Raw genomic sequence first — 21,017 nt, 5'->3', positions numbered from 1 at the left:
TAACTGTGTCGACATGATTGGCCTGATCGGTCAGCAAGGAAGCCTGGCCCACGGCAGCTCCTCCTCATCTCTGTGAAATGACATGTGCCGCAAAGACTGCATCCTAACATCTTTAGTGCAAGGGCAAAATTCTCTGTAAGCTCGATCCTCTCTGAGCTCTTCCTAGGGAGTTTCCTAACTAAAAGGACTAGCCACATCCTTACACGCTGGTAGGGAAACTTCCTTAATCCAAACCCCAAATCAGGACACATTACCCTGCAGCTGATCTGATCATGGTATAAAATATTTGAAACCCAGGCCATCCCAGAAGCCCTAAGTCCCCTGGTTGCTGTATTGACAAGGTCGTTTCATGGTATGAATCCTGGGAGCAGACTCCCAGCAGGCTTAAATCACATGATTTCTTTGTTAAGTTTGAAAAAGAGAACTTGCTTCTTAAGCCTTTGCCTTCCGTTCTCTCTGAGCTTTGATATCCTTCAAGTGACCAATGGAAATCCATTATAGACTTTCTTGGACCTACTCCTGGATTTTCATCAATTTAGAAAGGAAATGTTACAATAAGTCTTTTTTTTTTTTTCTGGAAGTCCCCAGGAATTTTCAAAAATGAGAATAAAGGAAAAAGGAAAGAAAAGAGGAGTCTGCTTTGAAGTTGCAATGACCACACGAGAAAACAAAATAAAACAAAACAAAACAAATATGGATCTTGAGAAAAATGTTTTAGGAGAAGGACGTCCCCCTGCTTCCCATCGCGCCTTCTTAAGGGTGAAGTGGTCTCCACTCAAGCCACCAGAGCTGCCAGTTGGCTAACTCAGCAGCATTCCGCTATAGAGATTAAAACCAACTTTATGATTGTGGTGCAAATAATAAAGAGCCTGGCCGGATTTCCTTCCAAAATGAAAGCTCATTTATTTTCTGAGGTGTATGATTTGGTTGTAAATGTTTCCTTTGGGCCAAAACATCCCAGATTGGGTTTTTGCCTGGAACACATCACTGCTTTGCTGGGGAAGAATGGACTCTGTGTGGTCCCTCCGTGTCCACCCACTCAGGGCATGGAGGGGTTCAAGCAGGCCCGCTCTTGCTTCACGTCTGGTCTAGTGGCAGCAGTCTAGGGGACAGAACCTGGGACGGGGAAGCAGGAGGTGCTGCGCCTCGACCGGCTGCACCCACTCCCAAGTTCTGGTCCATCTGTGAAATGGGCTGGTTCACCGCTGGCTCCCACTCAGGCCTGTTCCTATCCCTCTCAGTGGTGGGGAGAGTGGAAGAGTCTTAGGAGCCCTGTTCCCCGTGAGACTTGGCTTTTCTTCCAGGTCTTTGCATCCTTATTTTATTGCTCTTTTCCAAAAAGATCATCCTAAAAACATCCACCCAGAAATGACTAATATTTGGATAAAGGCAAAGCCAGCTTTTTTCCAGCGCTCATGGGCTTGCCACACGTACTTGGGACCAGAGTTTGGCCCATGGTGTTAAGCCAATCTCACCCAAATATAAATAGCTTTCTCTCATATACAAGCAGATTAAGAAATAACAAGGTTTGCTACCATTTTCATGTTTATCAACCCTCTCCCTTACATCATCTACTTTTAACCTGCCTTCCATTTGCATCTTCATGTCAAATTCAAAGCCAGTGCTATGCTTTGTAGCTGAAAATATATTTATTCCACAGTTTTTTTTTTCTTTTCCTTCCAAACAGCTGGTAATGCAGAACAGGAAAACATCTTGTGGGATCTAAGGGATGGCATCAAAAGTCATCATGTGACATCCCTTTAGGATATCAGAAGTTTTTCCTCTAGCACTGGGATTGGGTGAAGGAGGGGGAAAGAAGTGGGCTGAAAGGGGAAACAGAATCAGTGCAGTTCACCCAGGGAGCATGAGAAGAACAGTGGTAGAAATTATTAGGGTTACGGGACATGGCTCAAGAGGTGAAGTTCAACGGTGTCGTGTATCATGAAGTCACCTGCCAGGAAATGATGGAGCATACTTTCGCTAAACCTGAGATCCTCCTGAAACAGACCTCAGCAGTATGTCAGGCAAAAGGTAACATAAAAATAGCTTCCTATGGCGTGTAGATGTCTCACTGCTAAGATGAATGATACACCCACTTGTCAAAATTATATCTAATTTGCCAATTGGCCATGGCCACTCTGAGTCAGTTCATATACCAGCTACACAGTTCATGCTCAGCTTTTTGGATAATCACCTGCTACTGGACATCAGGCCCCTAATTCAAGTGGAGCAATAAGAAATGTTCTTGAAGGAGAATGGAGTGAAGAAATGTTAGGGAATAAAGGTTTCTGACGATTCATGTACAAAAAAAGATTCTAATATGGACTGGGCAGCCACAGCCTCAGTCTCCAAGTAACCCAGCGACTCGAGATAATTCCTTCAGCACTTTCAGCCACTGCCATAAGCAACACATCGCCCACCTGCAACTTGGAAAATCAGATTCACACAGTGTTTGGAAACCACAATACTGACACAGGATGAAAAAGTCGTAGAGGAAATTCTGACTTTCCTCAGTGTCAGATGCACAAAAGCAAGGAATTCAAACCATGCCTACTGCATGAATGTCAACTTTGCACTGTGGTTACAGGGTTTTATTCTAGGACACACACATCATACTGCAATAAAAGAAAGGCCAAGAGCGACTTCTTTTTGAAAACCATAATTCTTTCCTACTTCACTAACTTATGTCAATACATCTGAGCCTCTGGGGCTGTAAGTCACTTCCTGTCGTGGTCAAGTTTCATTTCCTCTAGAAGCTTTCAATCCTTTTCACAGTTCCCAGGTGCAAAGATGACTTGACTGAAAGTCATTTTGAATTCAGAATGTTGCCCACAGAGTCTGGACAATGGGGTTTAAGAAATAGTTATCCCTGGGCTTCCCTGGTGGCGCAGTGGTTGGGAGTCCGCCTGCCGATGCAGGGGACATGGGTTCATGCCCCGGTCCGGGAAGATCCCACATGCCGCGGAGCGGCTGGGCCTGTGAGCCATGGCCGCTGAGCCTGAGCATCCGGAGCCTGTGCTCCACAACGGGAGAGGCCACAACAGTGAGAGGCCCGTGTACCGCAAAAAAAAAAAAAAAGAAAGAAATAATTATCCCTCATGCATTAGTCCCCCTTTTAAATTATTCTTCCTCCTGTGAACATGCATGCACACGCACACACACACACACACACACACACACACACACACACATCAACAGACACATACAGACACACACACACCAACAGACAGACAGACAGACACACACACACACCACGTTCCTGACAAAAATGCCTGTGGTTCCTGCCAAGGCATCTGGCAAAGGGATCCTAAGTCACTAGAACGTTCCTGACCTGTGCAGGCTACGAGCTGCATGACACCTTACTTCATCTCATGGTCAGAAGTGAATCAGGGGACAGCAAGAGACATACAAAATGACATTTTAAAACATGATGTTTCCTGACATTGCTTTTCTGGGTAAGTTGAAATGGTTAATTCACAGAAGAACAAGAATCGCAGATCCAGGCCCTCCTCCTGCCCTGATGGTCTTTTATTTATTTATTGAAAAAAAATCTCTGTTCTACTCCACCTTTGCCCTGGAATGGTGAAAAAATCAAAGAGTAGCATATTCATTACAGTGCAGGGGTTGCTGAGTGACTGAATTGTTCCATTAAAAAATCAGGTCAAGTTAGATGGTTTTACATTTAGAAGAAAAAAACAAATATGAACAGAGAAGCCCAAACCAGTCACTTCCTGCTTATAGGCCAGGCCACTGGGAGATTGGGCGATACCTTGGAACTCGGGAATTTAATCAGGGCTTTGCCGCTGTCTGCTGTTAGCAAATAGGTAAACCTTCCAGGTCTCAGTTTCTTCATGTATAAAATGAAAATACCAATATCCACTCCCCAAATGTGGGGAAGGCATTTTGGAAAGCACAACACTAAGTGACATATCTGATTTTACCAAAGAGGTGCTATATGCCAGGGGCTACAGTATATGCCATGGGGTATGAAAGAGAGAAGTAAGTTACCATCCTGTTGCCTTACTCCATTTTGGAAGGCAGAGTGGGGAGTAGGGATGTTTTGTATCTTTTTTATATACACATATATATGTATATATACATATGTATATATGTATGTATATATACAACTATATATACACATATATCTATGATTGCATTGTATAGATTTAGATAGATAGATAGATAACTGTATATAAGGAGGAATGGAACCCTTGCTTAATGGATGTACAATGCTGTAAGTGTTCAGAAATGAGCCATTTCTACGTCGACAGTCCACAGGAAAGTTTCTGTGGCTTGTCCAGAATTTTTGCAGCTGGAAAGAGGGAGAAGTTAGTTGTAGCTTGAGCAGAGAGGCAACAGAGCATGGGGAGGGCACAAAGTCTAGTAAGAGTCTAATTTGGCTGCAAATACAGCCTATAAAGCAAAGGGCAAGAAAAGTTGATTAATTCCAGATACGCAGCTCCTCAATACATGTTTTCAGGCAAGAAATGGGGTGGGGGGAACCACTAGACTTCTTAAGCAGGAAGGGCAACAACTTTTAAGAAGATGAAGCTGAGTATTTATTATATTTTGATGAGTATGAGAAGAGAGACACTGGAATTGAAAAGGAGATCAGAGAAAGTAAAGACACAGGTCGCCACGCCAGAGAGCGAAGGGGAATTGTCACTATCGGGATAACAGAAATGGGTAGGGACTGATGTCTGTTTGGAGGCGAGTATGATTCCATCTCCTGGAATTCACACCTTTGTGCAGTTCACTCCCTTTGAGTGTGGGATGGAGCAAGTGACTTGCTTCTAACAAACAGAACGAGGCAAAAGTGATTGGAGGTCACTGAGATTAGGCAGCAGAAATCCATGGATTTCATCTTGCTAGTACTCTCTGGCTCTGATGAAGCCAGCTGCCATAGTTGGGCTGCCCCATGGAGAGGCCCACATGGCAAGGAGCTGAGGGTACCCTCTGGCTAACAGCCCTCAAGAAAATGGAGAAAACAGAGTCCTCACCCAACGAGTGAGCTCGGAAGCCAGTCTTCCATCAGCCACACCTGGACATGACTGCAGCCCCATCTGATACACTGGGTCAGCCTGGGAGAGGCCCTGGACTGGGGGTGACCAGCTAAGCTGTGCCCCAATCCACAGAAATTCTAAGTGTCTGTTTTTTAAGCTGCTAAATATTGGAACAAGGGACAACCAATACAGGGAGGAAGATACTTAACTGACCTGGATGTTGAGGAACAGATGCTCTCTGAGATTAAAATCCCAGACTCATGGGCCAAAGTTGTACCTACTCTTTCTTCTAGACTTTGTTGATTTTAGAAACTTTTCATAAAAAGAAACCTCTCCACCACCCCTTTCTTTCACTGTTTCCTAGGGCTGATTAAAGAAACATGACTTGATTTTCAATTTCAAGCGACTCAGAGGGGCATTCAATAGAAAAGCATCAGGAAATTAATGCCATACACACCAGGCAAGGCAGATGCTTCTGAAGCTGACACGTAGGTGAAGCACACCTTTCCTTTGTACACATCTTACACTCTTTCGATTTTACACTGGTATTTGTTTTGGGGGGCCTGGGAAAGGGGGACACATCCTTTCAATATAAAATGACTCATTCCAGAAATGCATGAGTGGCACCAAAATAGTTGAATGATAGTTAAAAAAAACTTGGCCAAGGGATTTTTAAGAAATCTCATTGTCTCTTCATTTATGTTTGAATTATAGACGTATTTAGAAAATATCGTGCCTGTGAACTGTGAGATAAACCTCCATGCTAACCTTTCTATTATGTTTTTTATATGAAGCATAATTAGTTGTAGTTAAATTCTTTTCACCCATTTTTTGCTGTGAGTAAAAGAAATTGAAGAACTGTCTTGCCACATAATTTGTAGAACTTAAAGATATGTAACGTCCAAATAATTAACCACACTCTTTTCATCAGCTAAGGCTGGTTTTGCATGGTAGTGGAAAACAGAGCCTCCGTACTTGAGCTTGACACCTCAGTGAGATGTGCTGAGGGACTGTCACTTGCAAACCAGTCAGAGGTGAGCTGTTCTGAATCATCTGCTCACGTAGACTTTTCAGCCTTTGAAAGGGTGAGCAGATCTTTGCATTTAGTCCAAGACTGAGGCCAATTTTCTCTCTGCCTGAGTTTACCTCCCCTGTCCGTGAGTGAAGGAAAAGAGAAAAGCACCCTGTTTGCGCTTGTTCATAAGTGTTACCTTTTTAAACTGGCTAAGGGGGTATCTCTCTTCCTGACCTGTGTGGGATGAGCCCTGCCTCCACTGCAGCTGTGGTAACAGATAAACATTCCCTTCTGCAAACACCTTGAGCTCCATTCCACTAAAGCAAACCTATTATCTGGATAATTGAGGAAATAAGTCCATCTTTCCTTCAAACACCTGACTAATTCAGGGAAACTGCACCTGCTACTCTAACTGCAGAAATACTGTGAATTTCTAAGTCTTGTACTCCCTATCAAATGGGTTATAACAAGTTCTACCCAAACTGTGTTTTGCTGATTAGTATCTGGATTAATATTCATGGTGCAAATAGATGCTTACAGGTGATGAATATGGCTTCAAATTCTGGGCATGCTTAATTTCTTCCCTGGGTTTTGGCACTGGGGAAGGACTAGGTTTTTTCTTGACTCAGGCCTTGTTTTCTGAGAAGTGATGGGCTGCATGGCAGGTAATGGTCAGTTATTGGTCATGTGATGAGAGAACCGAGAGGTGAGGCAGGAAGAAGGCAAACAGATGACAGTCCAGGCCCAGGTATGGTACCCAGAAGTATACATACAAAGTCCTGAAAGCACGAGCCACCGTGAGCAATAAGGCAGAGAGGGCCAATTGTCCACCAAACATAGGCACTCCTGCTCCAAAGTAGAGGCAGCCCCCTGCCCCAACCCCCAGGGAATGAATTTCCCAGCCACCTTGCCTCAAGTATGATTGATGCGGGCGGAAGCGATGTGTGTCCCTTCTGAGCTGATATGGTTAAGAAGACATCAGAGGCTCTATCAGCTCATTTCCCCGGTTTTCAAACTCAATGAGATTCTCATTCCACTACCATTTTCTCACCATCCTTCAGCTTTCTCTTACTTGTGCTTATACAACACATGTTCTTTCATTGTAAGCATTCTTTTGCAACTGCCCTCAACTCTCCTTGCCCCCTTCTCTCCCTCTGATCTATTCACCAGCAAAACTTCAGTTCTGGTTGAACCCAATTATTCAACTCCTCTAGGTTAGTGGGCAAGTAGATGGGTGATGGGAAAAATAAAAGAGCCCAACTTGAAAACCTCGGTCCATTTTGGATTCATGTTCTCAGACCTCAAGGGAGCACTCAGGACTGTTCCAAAGTCCACTGCCCTTTCCTCAGAACCTCGCCTTCTCCAGTGTCCAAGATGGCTGCTTAGTACCTTCTGTCTCCAAATTTCCTACTCTTCCTCACTGCATATTCATTGAAGGAACAGGAGTCACCCATTGGATGGTAATGCTCACGTTCCCGCCACTAGGTCTGCACTCCCAGCGGCATCGCTCACCTTCTCCCTCATCCCAGCTGTTACATGGAATGATCATCCCTGCTTCTATCAAAGGCCAATTCCCACACTCACGATCTTGCCTTCTTGAGGAATTTACTCCCCAGTCCTCCTCTCTCTATCTGGCATCATTAATTTCTCCCTTTCTACTGGCTCAGTTTCATCAGCATCAATGATGCCCTGGTATCTCTGATCTTAAAACAAATGAACCAAAACCCCCTCCTTCAATCCCATGTCCATATGTTTCCCCTTCATAGCAGAACTTTCCTAAGATTTTCCTTTAGATTCTATTTTTACTTCCTCACTTCCCATGTGCTCCTTTACCCAGGAGAGGCTGACATCTCGTCCCATAATGCCTCTGAAACCGCACTCATCAAGGACACCAGCCATGGCCATGCTGCCCACGGACACCTCTCTATCCTCAGCTTCTTTGCTCTGACAACAGCATTCAAAGGGAGGGCTCTTTCCTGAAGGCAGTCTCCTCCCTTGGTTTCTGTGACACAACCCTTGGTTTTCCTCCTACCACTTTGGTCATGACGTCCCAGTCTCAATTCCTTGGTCCATTTGACCATCATCTTCACTTAGACATCCACAAATATCTCAAATGCCATATGTCCAATATAGATCCATGGACATGTACGCCCCGCCCCCCCCAAACTGGAAGTTGTCTGGGACTCTGAAGTCCCGATTCATCATCACATCCTGCTGGCTCTGCGTCAGAACTGTATCTTGCATCTGTTAGCCATCGACCCCTCTCCACCCTGGTCCATGTCCCTTCCTCTCTTGCCTACTGACATGTCTGCATCCTTCCTTCCCTTCTCCACAAAGCAGACAGAGCCGTCACTCAAAATCTCTTGAATGGCTCCTTTCTTGCTGATCTCAAAAGAACAGGCAGATTCCTCACCGTGGCCTACAAGGCCCCACACTCTTCTGCAAGTTCCTAACACAGTGTTCTTCAGTCTCTTTTCTGTCCATTAGTCAAGCTGAAGTCCCTTCCACCTTAAGGCTTCAGTACCTGTGATTTCACCTGCTGACCTGCTCTCCCCCTTGTTCTTTGAAGATCTGGCTCTTTCTTCTTCCCCAGCTCAGGACTTAGGTGTCACTTTTCAACCAAGTCCTTCCTTGGCCACTCTCTTTTAGTAGGTACCCCCGGGCATTTTCTATCTTTGCTCCCATTTATGTCCTGATAAGCACCTATCACAATCTATAATAATTACTTTATTTATGAATTAATTTTTTTCAATCTCCCCATCTGGAACATAAGCTTGCTCTCTATTAATCTCCAGCGTCTGGTGCAACACCTGCATACAGTAGGCACTCAGTATGTGAGTCCTGAATGAATGAACGGAATCGTGGAATGCTTACTATACGGTTGGGTCGTGTCCTATACTTATATGTACATTATTTCATTTACTTGACTGCCACCTGGTTGTCTCTGAAATAAGAGACACAATTCATGTTCATTTAATTTCCTTTCAACACCCTTAACAATCAAACAGCAGCTGTAACATGGCAGAGTCTGGGCATCTGAGATGGACATTTGCTCCAATTCCCTTTGGCAAAAAAAGACCATGAAAACTCTTACAGATGTTCAGAAATGGAGTTTTGCAGCTTTGTGAAGGAGGAACGGGGTCAGTCACCCTGGAATCAGTATTATGGTCTTGGGCAAGTCCTTTCATTTCTCTGGGTTTTTGATTCCTCGTATATAAGAGATGTCAGGACTCAGTTTTCCAGGTTTCTTGCCAACAACGAAATTCTAGGATTTGGTGAGTGTCTGCAACCTGCCTCCTAAGCAGAGCGCCTCACCGTGGTTGTGGGGCTGGCGTTGAACTTAGAGGAGCCCGTTCAGCCCAGGGAGCAAGGCACTGAGCATGTGCGCAGCCGTGTGTAGTGACCCTTGTATACACGAGCACCTGCCATGTGCCCACATATCCTGTCGACACAAAAGCCATCCTAGTCATATTGTAGGACCAAGACAGAAACTTCCAGGGGCACAGCCATAGCCATTCCCTGCCAGCATCCAGCTTTCCTTGGATCTCCAGGGGGAGCCCACAGATGGCCCCCAGAGGTCACTCCAGGCTGAACACGTGGGGTTTTGTGGGCGCCGAATTTTTCTTTTAAAGGGAGTCTGTGTAGTGTTCTGGCAGCTCCCGGCACCCAGGCAGCCCCCACTGCACTGGCAGGTTTCCACGGCGCTTGTATACCCCATCCTAAGTGGCACGAAGAACCCCAACCCAAAGGAACAATGGACACACCCGGGAGCCCTCCGAGCAAAGTAAATTGAGTTAGTGGTTTGAGCAATCTTGGAGCAACCATTCAGAGGCCCAGGGAAAAGATGCGTCTCCTTAATTAGAGGGTAGCTCCTTGAAGCTGTGATTCTGTCTCTTTGTTTCCCCTGTGTTCACATCCCTGTCCTTCATTCACATGAGGATGATGTGAACCATGCTCTTCCTGGCCCCGCGGCACACATGTCTCCCCTGACTCGGGGGCCACATCATTCTGTAATTGAGTTTACTGGGTCTGAGCAGGCCCACTTCCCTTCTCTTATTCCCCTCCTTCCCCATTTCTGAGCAAGTTTAAAGCCAAGGATATTGACGTTCATTTTGGGGTTATTGCAGAGCCTAGCACGGGGCAGAGAATACGCAGTGACAGAAGCCCTGTGGGGCCTGGGGACCACACTGGATGGCGCTTCGGGGTGGCGAGGCCAGCGGGGAGAACCTGGAACAGGAAAGCTGCCTGCGCAGGTGCCTTCCAGGGAGCCTGGCTCTCATCACTCCCACCTGAAGTTCAATATCACAGTCACTTTCTTGGGATTCCACGGCCTCTCCAAATACTTCCAATGTCTTCCAGTTGATGCTCATTCTTATTTAAAGGTGAGACTGATCTCATTTCCTAGGTGTCTTTGGAATTGAGTATTTGGCCTCCATCAAAATCTCAGCAGGAAGATTGCAGCCATTCATATGGTTGGTGTGTCTTCCGGAACGTGCCAGCCAGGGGAGCAGAAAGCAAAGGTTCTGCCCAGTCATTAGCCTTTTTCCAGCCAAGTGTGGCGTGCTGAACTTTTCAAGAGTAATGGATTAAACAGAAGGGGAAGCTCCGAGCCAGGTTGACTTGGCCATTCTTTAAAATGCTGTAACCTCCGAGGACGGATTCGCTGCTGTAATAAGTGATCGCATATTGGAAGGTCCGTTCTGGATGGTTCCACTTGGGCTGGTAATGTTGATTGCAGGTGCCTCAGTCTCCACCACCTGGAGAAAGACTCCAAGTCAAGCCAAAGACATCCTTTAAATTATAAGTCATTTTACTTGTATGCTTGGAGTTATTTTCCCTCTATATTTCCCTCTTAGGGAATAAGGTGCTTCATTTTCTGAGAGTCATACAAACAGCTCCATTCCTTCCTCGCCCAGTTCTAGTATGTGTGAATGGTAACAACTCCCTGAGATTTCCGCACCAGGGTGATATAAAGAAATGCTGTCCGTGTAGATATTGGGGGACTGCATAGAACTGATCCAGGAACTTAGTCTGGCCTCAGTCCTTAAAAAATGTTTACTCCATGAAGGATAACTTCAAATAAGTTAATGAGTAACGGTATATGAACTTTGCCATTTTGCCCAAGTTGGGCGAGGTGGCCCTCTGATTTGAGGCAGATCCCCTCTCTTGAATGACTTTCCCAAGACCTTGCAGACCCTAGGGAAAGGGTTGGAGCATAAAAATATAACTCAATTAGTCAAAAAAGTCACCATATTGAATAGAAGGCTCTCAGACCAATGGTTAGACTTTCGGGAGTGTTTGGGCACATGTAACCACAGTGATGGAATGCCCATCTTGCAGTGCTCTCAAAGGTATTCTTTTAAAAAAAAATTTAAGTTACTGCCTCGCTTTATTGTACACGGTGTCCTATAAAGAAGATATATGTTCACAACTGAGCTTTGAAAGAGGACCGTGGGGCCAGTTCCATTTAAAGGGAGTGAAGTCAAGCAGTAAATTTGCTGGTCACTCTTTTCATACGGACTGTATCTTAGCCAGCAGTTGGTCTTTGATGTCATAACAATAGCCCTGGGCTACGGAGGCAGAGGAGGATGCCCCCTAACACTGAAACTAGTCCACACTCATTAAAATTTGGAGACCAGTCTGCGGGGTAGCACACATGAGGGAGCACAGGGAGTGAACTCCAGGCTACCGGGTGCCTTTCTCAGTGAAAAATGGCCATCTCTTCTCAACTATCTACCCTGCCTGCTGCATTCTTTGTTGTATTTTTAATTGAAGTATGATATACATACGGAAAAATGCACGTATATAACCATAGAGCTCAATGAAATTTCACAAACTGAACACACCTGTGTAACCAACACTCAGATCAAGAAACAGAACATTACCAGCACCCAGATGGCCCCCTTGTACTCCCTTCTAGTTACTTCCTTGGCAAGGAAGCCGGCGTCCTCTCTTCCAATAGCGTAGATTAGCTTTTCCTGGTTATTCAACATAAACAGAATTATCCTGCATGTACTCTTTTGTGGCTGGCTTCTTCCACTCGACGCTACATTTGTGAAGTTGTACATGCTGTGTGCAGTTGTTTGCTCCTTCCCAGTGTTTACACTTACTGCCTTACTATCCATTCTACTGTTGATTGGCATTTTGGATGTCTCTAGTTTGGGGCTATTTTAACTAGCACTGTTATGAGCATTCTTTTTCCAGTTTTTAAGTCCACAGATGAATACATTTCTATTGGGTATATACCCAGGATTGGATTGCTGGGTCAGAGGGTATGTATATATTCTGTCTTAGTAGTTACTCTGGAAAGACAATTTTCTAAAGTGTTCATATCAGTTTATATTCACTGTGGGTGCTCCACATTCTTGCCAACATCTGGTGTCTTCAGTTTTTGTTTTTGTTTTCAATTTGCCATTCTGATGGGATAATATAGTGATTTCACATTTCTATCAGTCATATGGTATTAAAAGTTATTTTTTCTATTTTACCGACCTACACAGTCAGTGCTCAAACCCCTGTGACAATCACAAAATTAATAAGCTATTAAGATCGTTGAAATGAGACTGGTCCCAACTCAACATGTGGGGAGCAAAGGGAGAAGAGAGAGGGTGTTATAGAACATATCCAAAGTATGAGACAAGTTCTGTCAGAACCAAAGCAAAAGAAAGGATAAAATTCACTGGGGGTACAGGGCAGTCAGAGACTTGGGAAGAATGACAGAGAAAGATCTAGAACCAGAGTCACCCACAAGCTGATCAGATATTAGCAATGTAATGCCATAACCAAAAAAGGAAATATGATACTCCTCTCCACTATGGGAAACATTTAAAAAACCCTGACCACTTGTTCCTCAGAAGACCTTGAGGAAATAGACTTTGTGACACACTGAGGAAAGGGATAATCTGATTAGTCACAAGGAAGAGATTCTCCTGGCCAGCAACCATAATTAGAAAGCAGAATATACAGCTCAGAGAGCTTGTGAAACTCCTGTCCCCAGGCATGTCCTGTTTCTCTTGTTATGTCTGGGAAAGGAAGGTAGGAAAGGGTGCCCCTTCGTCAGGGAAAGTGGTTGCAGGCTTCGATTGTTAAAGCTCAGTGGGTGATGAATAACATATTTGTGGCCACGGTTCCATCCCTACCATGGAACACACGATTTTTAAGCAGTAACACTGCACAAGAGAAACCATTCAGAAGGAAGATGGAAAGAGAGGGACGTGTGTATCTTTTTTGTTTGCTTGTTTTGTTTGTTTTTGCGGTACGTGGGCCTCTCACTGTTGTGGCCTCTCCCGTTGCCAGAGCACAGGCTCCGGACGCACAGGCTCAGCGGCCATGACTCACGGGCCCAGCCGCTCTGCGGCATGTGGGATCTTCCCAGACCGGGGCACGAACCCCTGTACCCTGCATCGGCAGGCGGACTCTCAACCACTGCCCCACCAGGGAAGCCCGACGTGTGTATCTTGACTCAGAAACAACCTTTGGTGGAATCCAGTGCTGACAGAGCAACCCATGGCCTTTCTGGGTCTGATTTCTCAGAGGCAGGGTCCTTTGGGCCCCACCCTTCCCCTCAGCTCGACTCCAGCCCAGAGTCAGGCTAAGCAGCTCCACAACACAGCCTTGGGCAATGGTTGGCTCCCACCGGAGATGTTCACATGTCCATCCGGCATCCGCTTCCCGGGACGTGGACTTGGACGTGGCCACATGGTGGGTGGGGTGGGAAGAGGGGCTGTTTAACCAGGAGGCCAGCTCTTTCCCAGTCTCTTCTCCTTAGCTGTCCCTGCTCTTTCCTTTCCTTCTCCCACATGAGAGAAGAAGCCAGGAATAACCTTTTTAGAAGCATTGCTGATTGGCATGAGGCACAATGTGTGTCAGCACATGGAGCCAGCCTGGACTGCATCCCTTCTGTGATATGTTTCCCCGCATAGGAGGTGCTCAGAACAATCAGACATTAAACCTTGATTTCCTGACATTGCTCTGCCTCAGTTTCTTCAACTGCAAAATGAAGAGAATCTTCATTGGGCTATAATGAGAATTAAAGGTGCAAATACATTTAAAGTTCTTACAGCAGTGCTTGGCACAGAACAAACGCTCAACGTTAGCTTTTGTATCACCATCACCATCATTATCACCAGGTTTGAAGGTGAAGTTCAAAAATCAGTAGAATTATCCCATTAGGATGTCTCTTTTAATTTTATTTTTTTAGGATGTCTATTTTCAGATAAGGAAAATGAAATGCAAAGAGTTGAAGTGACTTGTCCAAGGTTTTACTGCTCTGTAATACCAGCATCCATGAGTTAAACCATTCCTATGCACCAAGAATGGTCCTTACAACATTATAAACTCTCAGGGACATAACTTTCATTAACTCATTTTTCTGAATAGGACACAGAAGCCCAGAGAAGTGTGAGACTTTTGCCTAAGGGCACACACGTAAGAAGCAGACGTTGAGTTGAAACAAATCCAAAGCCCATGCCTTTGGCCACTTTATTGGGCCTTGTGACTAGTTTGGGCTGATGGGATGCTAATAGGTGTGACCCAAGCAAAGGCTGGGGTGTGCTTGTCCATCGGGCTTGACTCTGCCTTTCTGTGATTTTTCATCACCGTGAGAGAAATGCAGGACAGGTAGCCTGCTGGTTGCAGTAATCTGGGAGATGCACGGAAGAAACCCAGACCCAAACCTCAGCCTGGAACCCAGCCCGCCTAGATCTACTGAACCCCAGCCACCCATAGACCCACCAGCATGAGAATATGTGTTTATTGTTACAGGCCACTGAGTTTTGGGATAGTTTGTTGTGAAGCATAATTGGATAATAGCTAAATAATACCTGATCTGTACTGAGTGCTTTCTGGGACTTGTAACTTGCAAGAAAAGCATGCATCTCAACCAGTGTTTCTTAACCTGTGTATATGTTTCATCTGGGACCCTGATTAAATTGCAGATCCTGATTCAGTCATTCTGGGTGGGGCCTGAGATTCTTATTTTCTAACAAGTTCCCAGGAGATGCTGCCGCTGCTACTCTATGGACCACACCGTGGGTGCAAGTGCGGAGAAGTCACCCCGAGCTTCTCATCTGTACCTGTGGGTCACGACTGCACCTGGTGAACTCGGGGCAGTGGATGAGCCACCTTAAGTGTAAGGGAAGGACAGTTCTTGCCCTCCAGTGAGAATCCTCTGTGGGTTTCTAATAATCATCACTCTCCTCATATCTAGTGTGGTCAGGGGGTCAGCTCATGTTAACATTTCTGCAGCCTGTTTCATGGACTAAGGATTAGGAACACCTAATGAGGTCTCCCCTTTGTAATTTTTGCCCCTCCTGGAATTTGAAGGTTCCCAGCAATAAACCTGGCTTCCAATTAATTTTGGGCTCATAACCAATACCAGATTTCCAGGTCACAATGTAATTGAGTCTCTAGGCAGGAGAGATACAAAATCTATTTCTGGTTTTCTTAATTTCCAGTCAGGCAGGGCTTGGGACATCAGACAGCAGCTCACGGAGGAAGCCAAGTCTTCTGCTGGGAGACTTTTCCAGCTGGTTCCAAACATAGTCCAGCAACTACGTTTCTTTCCACCATCACCATCACCACCACCAGCACCACGATCACCTGGAGAATTGAGCCCCATGAGAGTTTTGTACTTGGAGAATCCTGAAAAGATAGGAGAATTCTTCCCAAGGAAACAGTATCTTCTCCCCGCTTCCTTCAGCGTTTCATAATATATTATAGAGTATACACCTATGTATTAGCTGTAGGAAGATATCATCCTGAGGCTCAACTTCCAAATTCTCTTAAGTTTTCTAACAGTGTCGTTGGTTGTCGTAGATCCTAAACATGCTACGTGAGTACCTTTAAAAGATTGCCACAATTTTTAATAAGGTAAACATACAACCAGCCATTCTCCTCCTAAGTATTCACACAAAAGAAATGAAAGCATATATTCATGCATGGACTTATACCCAAACGTTGGTAGCATCTTTGTTTTAATAGGCCCAAGTTGGAAACAACCTAAATGTGCCTCATTGGGTGAATGGAAAAGTATATTGTATGTGCATACAATGCAACAATAACTGGCAATAAAAGGATCAAACTCTTACGCACCGAACAACATGGATGAATCCCAAAGCCATTATGGTGAGCAAAGGAGCTCACTGTACTGTACATTCTGTGTGAGTCTACTTATATAAAACTCTAGGAAATGCAAAAACCGATCTATAATGACAGAAGGCAGATCAGTGGTAGAGATTTATGGGAAATGAAGGAGAAATCCCCAAGGAGCACAGGGAAGCTTTTGGAGATGGTAGATTTATTCATCATCTTGATGGTGGTGATGGTTTCACAGGTGTCAACTCCTCAGACTATTCACTTTAAATATGCACAGTTCATTGTATATCAATTACACCTCAGTAAAGCTGTATTTTAAAAAATAATAACACAACTGCCATTTTCCCCTCATTGTCTCCCCATCGCTATCTCTAAGAGGTGGCTGGGAGCCAAGGCATGTGTTTTATTTGTTTCATTGGCTTTGGCACAAATACTCTCTCTGGATGATGGTGGGAGTAAGGTAACATCTGGGTGGCCTATGACATCATTTCTAGCCTCCCTGTATCCTTCATATGGATTCTAGCCACACCTTGTTATTTTTAAAAATAGAGATGAGGTATCCAGTAGGAAGTAGCCTCTTGAATTCACAGTTGACCTTCCTTTTTCCAGGTCACTTCTGGTGCACATCTGGGGATCAGGGTGTCCCAAACTGTGAGTCTGGCAGCCCAGAGCCCCATACTCGAACCTGGAATTCTCCTATTCCATTGGCCCTGCAGCACTGTTCCTTTCAGGGGGCCCAGGGGTGTTGCTCTCTAAGGAGGTATGTCAGCTATAGACAATGCTCTCTGTGAGATGACTTGGTTTACTAAAATGTGCATGGGTCAGGTCAACAGGAAGAAGGGATAGTTAACCTACTGTTTTTACTTCTACTCAGTTTACAGAAACAACTTTCCAGTGACACATGCTGGTCTGTGCCTGGGGAGTTGATGCAAAGCTACATTTATCAAAGCACCCTAGCCTCTGCCTTTTCTAGGCATTAGAAGACAGTCCCACACACCGCTGATGACTTCCCATCGTCGCTCATCCTCCCACTTAAAATAGCAAACAAGCACGGGACGGACGAGGCTCTCAGGAGAAAAACAACAGTCATCTCTCTAAACACCAGCGATTCGTAGGCTTTCCCTAGGCCTGAACTTTCCCATTCCTACAATTTTGGAATTCCTCTCTTCCCAGCTGCTCTGGGAGAAGATGGCATAACCTGATTCTGTTGCTGCTGCAGCCCATCCGTTTCTGAGGCTAACAGACTTCAGCTTTGTTAACAGCGACAAGAAGCAGCAGGTGTCTCATGGAAACTCCACCCTGTACCTTTCCTATGTCATCACTACCTAGAGAAATGGCCATGTTCCCACGGCAAATGTTTGAGTAGTGCTTTTTTTCGTTTGGGTTCCCCCAGAATCAAACCCTGGGACAAAGAGGAAGTGGTATACTTGGGAGATGCCCCCAGGAAGCTCTGGTAGGAGAAAGGGAAAGAGGGTAGGGAAGGTAAAGAGCCATAAGTTTATGTTATCAAGTCTGTGACTAGAGTGGGCCGTGAGTGCTTAATCCCAAGGGGAACACCGGGCACTAGCATGTTGACTTCATTTTATTAGCATTGTGCCCCATCCAACCTTTGCACTGATACACCACAGAAAGAAAGAAATTAGGCTTTATATCTTTTATGTTCAGGGCTTCTTATGAAGTTCTTATGGAAGAGGAGTACAGACAAAGTTTAAGTAAAATGCAGAATGAGACTTTTTCAGTAACACACTCCCTTGCTATTTCTTTAACATCGTTGCATACTATCCCAGGAATTAAATGGACAACCTCATTCCCACTCCCTAAATAATCTTCTGTCTTTGGGGGGATGAGTATAGACAAAGGGACACCCTTAGCTGTCACTGAAGAAAGGGGCTTCATCACCATCCTTTTCTTTATAAATCATAAAATCTTGAGCCAAGGATTGCAGAAGAAAGATGTTCTCAGATGAGAGAGAAATAAGAGGACCACAGAAACCATTAAAACGTTGTAAAATAAGATCAGTGAAGACAAATTAAAAAACTGAGATAATTAAATCTGGAGAAGACAGAGGAACTATTAAATAATAATCTTCAAGTCCTGCATGAGATGTTTCTTGAAAAGTGAATGAATAGTGGGAAGAAAAAAAGCAAACATGACATTAAGACGTATCATAAAAGATTTAAAGGACACATCAGAGAAAAAAATGTTCTGTCATTGAAGGTTGTTAAAAAGTACTTGTACAGGTACTGGCTTGGCCAAAAAGTTTGCTCGGGTTTTTCCGAAATCCCGAATGAATTTTTTGGCCAAATCAATACAAGTGGGATTCTTCCTTTGGAGGGTTTAAAACCACAATAGATTCTTCTTTACTGAATGGACAGTTCTCATGACTTCTGAGGGTGTCCCCAGGCCTCAAAAAGCAATGCCTTTTAGAACATGGCTGGAAAAGAATGAATGAAGCAGCTGCACAAATAATAGAAATTTCTTCTGGTTTGTATACAGGAAAATAAAAGGAAGGAATAAAATTATAGTGTTTCTGTTCAAGGTGGCAGACTAAGCATTTTTGTTTACTTCTTTTCTTTCTCCAAATTCTGCTGAAAAAGGAGATGAAATATGAAAATAAATCCCCAACAGAAGTGGAAAGCTGAGAGGGGAACATCTACAGAAGAAGGAATGATTTCTGGTAGATATGAAACCAACGGTAACCAATTGAAAGTGAAACATTACAGAGCTGAGAAAGTGAGAGAAAGATCACCAAAAACATGAGTTTCTTTAGAGGAATTCCCATAATAATATAAAGAACTGAGCCTGTGTCAGTTTCACTAGCAGGTATTTACTCACAAGAAATAAAAACCTATGTCCACAGAAAGGCTTGTACAAGAAAGTTAACATGATCTTATTTATAATATCCAAACCATTAGAAACAACCCAAATGTCCATCAATGGGGAAATGGATAAATAAATTGTGGCATACTCATACCATGGAATACCACTCAACAATAAAGAAGAGAAATCTGCTGATGTACACAGCAATGTGAATGAATGTCAAAAATACTACATTAAGAAAAAGAAGCCCAGACACACACACACACACACACACACACACACACACACACACACACACACACAAATGCACACAGTATGATTCCATCTACATGAAGATTTAGAAGAGGCAAACTAATCCATGGTGATAGGAGTCAGAGACTGGTTGCCTGTGGGAGGAGTAAATTGCATACAAAGGTGCACTAGAAGACTTTCTGGGATGATAGAGATGTTCTATATTCTAATTTTGATGGTGCTACATAGGTATATATAATTGTGAAAAACTGGAACTGAATCTTTAAGATGCATTCATTTCATTGTATGTAAATTATTCATAATTAAAAAACTTTAAAAAATGTAAAGAGAGAAAAAAGAAGAGGAGGAGAGGAGGGGGAGGGGTGAAGGAAGAGAAAAGAAGGGAAGAAAAGAGAAGAAGCTATAGAAGCTGGGTGAAAAGGATGAGGACAGGAAACTGATAAAGAGTGAAAAAGCTAGCACTAGGGTGGCAAAAGCTGGAAGATTAAAGTAAGACATAAAACACACTAGAAAAATGCAAAGAGATAAAACTACAAGAGAAAAAAATTGAGACATGGAAGACTGATAGATCTTGAAATCCCAATATTAGTTTCAAAGTCTAACAGGAGTTCCAGAAGGAGAGGACAAGGATATTGGAAATAAGCAAAGAAATTACTGAAGAAATATTCATAAGCTGAAGACAACCTTGAGGATTCAGATTGAAAGGGTCCACCAAGTGCTGAACAGAACTAACAACTAAAGCCTTAAATCTAAACACAAACAGATAAAATTTCCGAACATTGTGAATAAAGAGAAAAATCCTAAAGTCTTCCACTTAAAAAAAAATCACCTGCAAAGAAATATCATCAGACTTTTCACTGAAACATGAGACGGTGTAAAAAAAAATGCATTATATCTTCAAAATTCTAAGGGGAAACAAGATAGAACATAGCCAACTGCCAAATTAGCATTTAAATGTGAGAAGTAAATAAAGATGTGCTTAAAAATTTAGGATCTCAGAGAGCTTATCCTGTGATAAAACCTTTCTGAGAGAACTTATTGAGAATGTATTCCAGCAAAATAAAAATGAGAATATGAGATTCCAGAAGCAGCAGCAGATAAATAAATAAATAAATAAATCTTATAGTTAAGTCTAAGTAATTATTGGGAGAATATACTACTGCTAAGAAATTGTTCCTAAGATAGATATAATGAAAAAGAATGAAAGAAAAAAGGAAGAAAAAAAGAAACAAAGAAGAAGGAATGATCTAGCACTAAATGTTCAGATAATGTGATTAAAATTTGAGAGATAGAGATAAGAGAAAGAAAAAGCATGTTGGAATTTTGTTTTGGGGAGGTTTATGTTATAAATACTGACTGGCTCTCAGCATTGATAGAAAAGTGTAAGTTTAAATCTGTTTGTTAAAATGTTAAGAGTTAGAGAAATAGAACAATTTCCAAACTTGAGGGGTTATGAGCAAAGTAAATAATATTTAAATACTTATTAAATGTTTAAGTGCCAAGTTCTAACAGAGCACTTACATGCATTCAGTGTTTTAATCCTTACAATAACACTGGGAAATAGTCTTTGTATACCTATTTTACAGATGAGGAAGTTTAGACATAGGCTAACTCTCTTGTCAAAGTACGAGATAATAAATTGGAAGGTGGGAGGCAAAATGAAGAAAATTGGAAATTTGAAAACACCAAATAAAATTGAAAATACACCTTCAAATCTATTAGTAATCAATAAATATAAATGGGTTATATTCATGGCAAAAGAAAATTTGGCTATTGGTTATTAATAAGAGAGATATTCAAACAAAAAAGGCAGAGAAAAGTTGAAAATAAAG

The 21,017-nt window shown here is 43.3% G+C and overlaps 1 protein-coding gene across 2 annotated transcripts in view; it reads right to left on the bottom strand.

Annotated features, from left to right (window-relative positions):
- ISM1 (isthmin 1) overlaps window positions 1–21,017 on the bottom strand; it is an 89,634-nt gene that overhangs the window by 51,796 nt on the left and 16,821 nt on the right. The window contains exon 1 of one of the 2 annotated variants that reach the window (XM_079944028.1): window positions 9,113–9,219. The exons of the other annotated variant lie outside the window; for it this stretch is intronic. The gene's annotated coding sequence lies outside the window, so the exon portion shown is untranslated. Of the gene's footprint in view, window positions 1–9,112; window positions 9,220–21,017 lie in introns of those variants that run through there. 2 annotated transcript variants of the gene reach the window in all.

Source organism: Stenella coeruleoalba, assembly GCF_951394435.1.
Source record: "Stenella coeruleoalba genome assembly, chromosome: 15".
NCBI lineage: Eukaryota > Metazoa > Chordata > Mammalia > Artiodactyla > Delphinidae > Stenella > Stenella coeruleoalba.
This window is presented reverse-complemented; position numbering and strand designations above follow the sequence as displayed.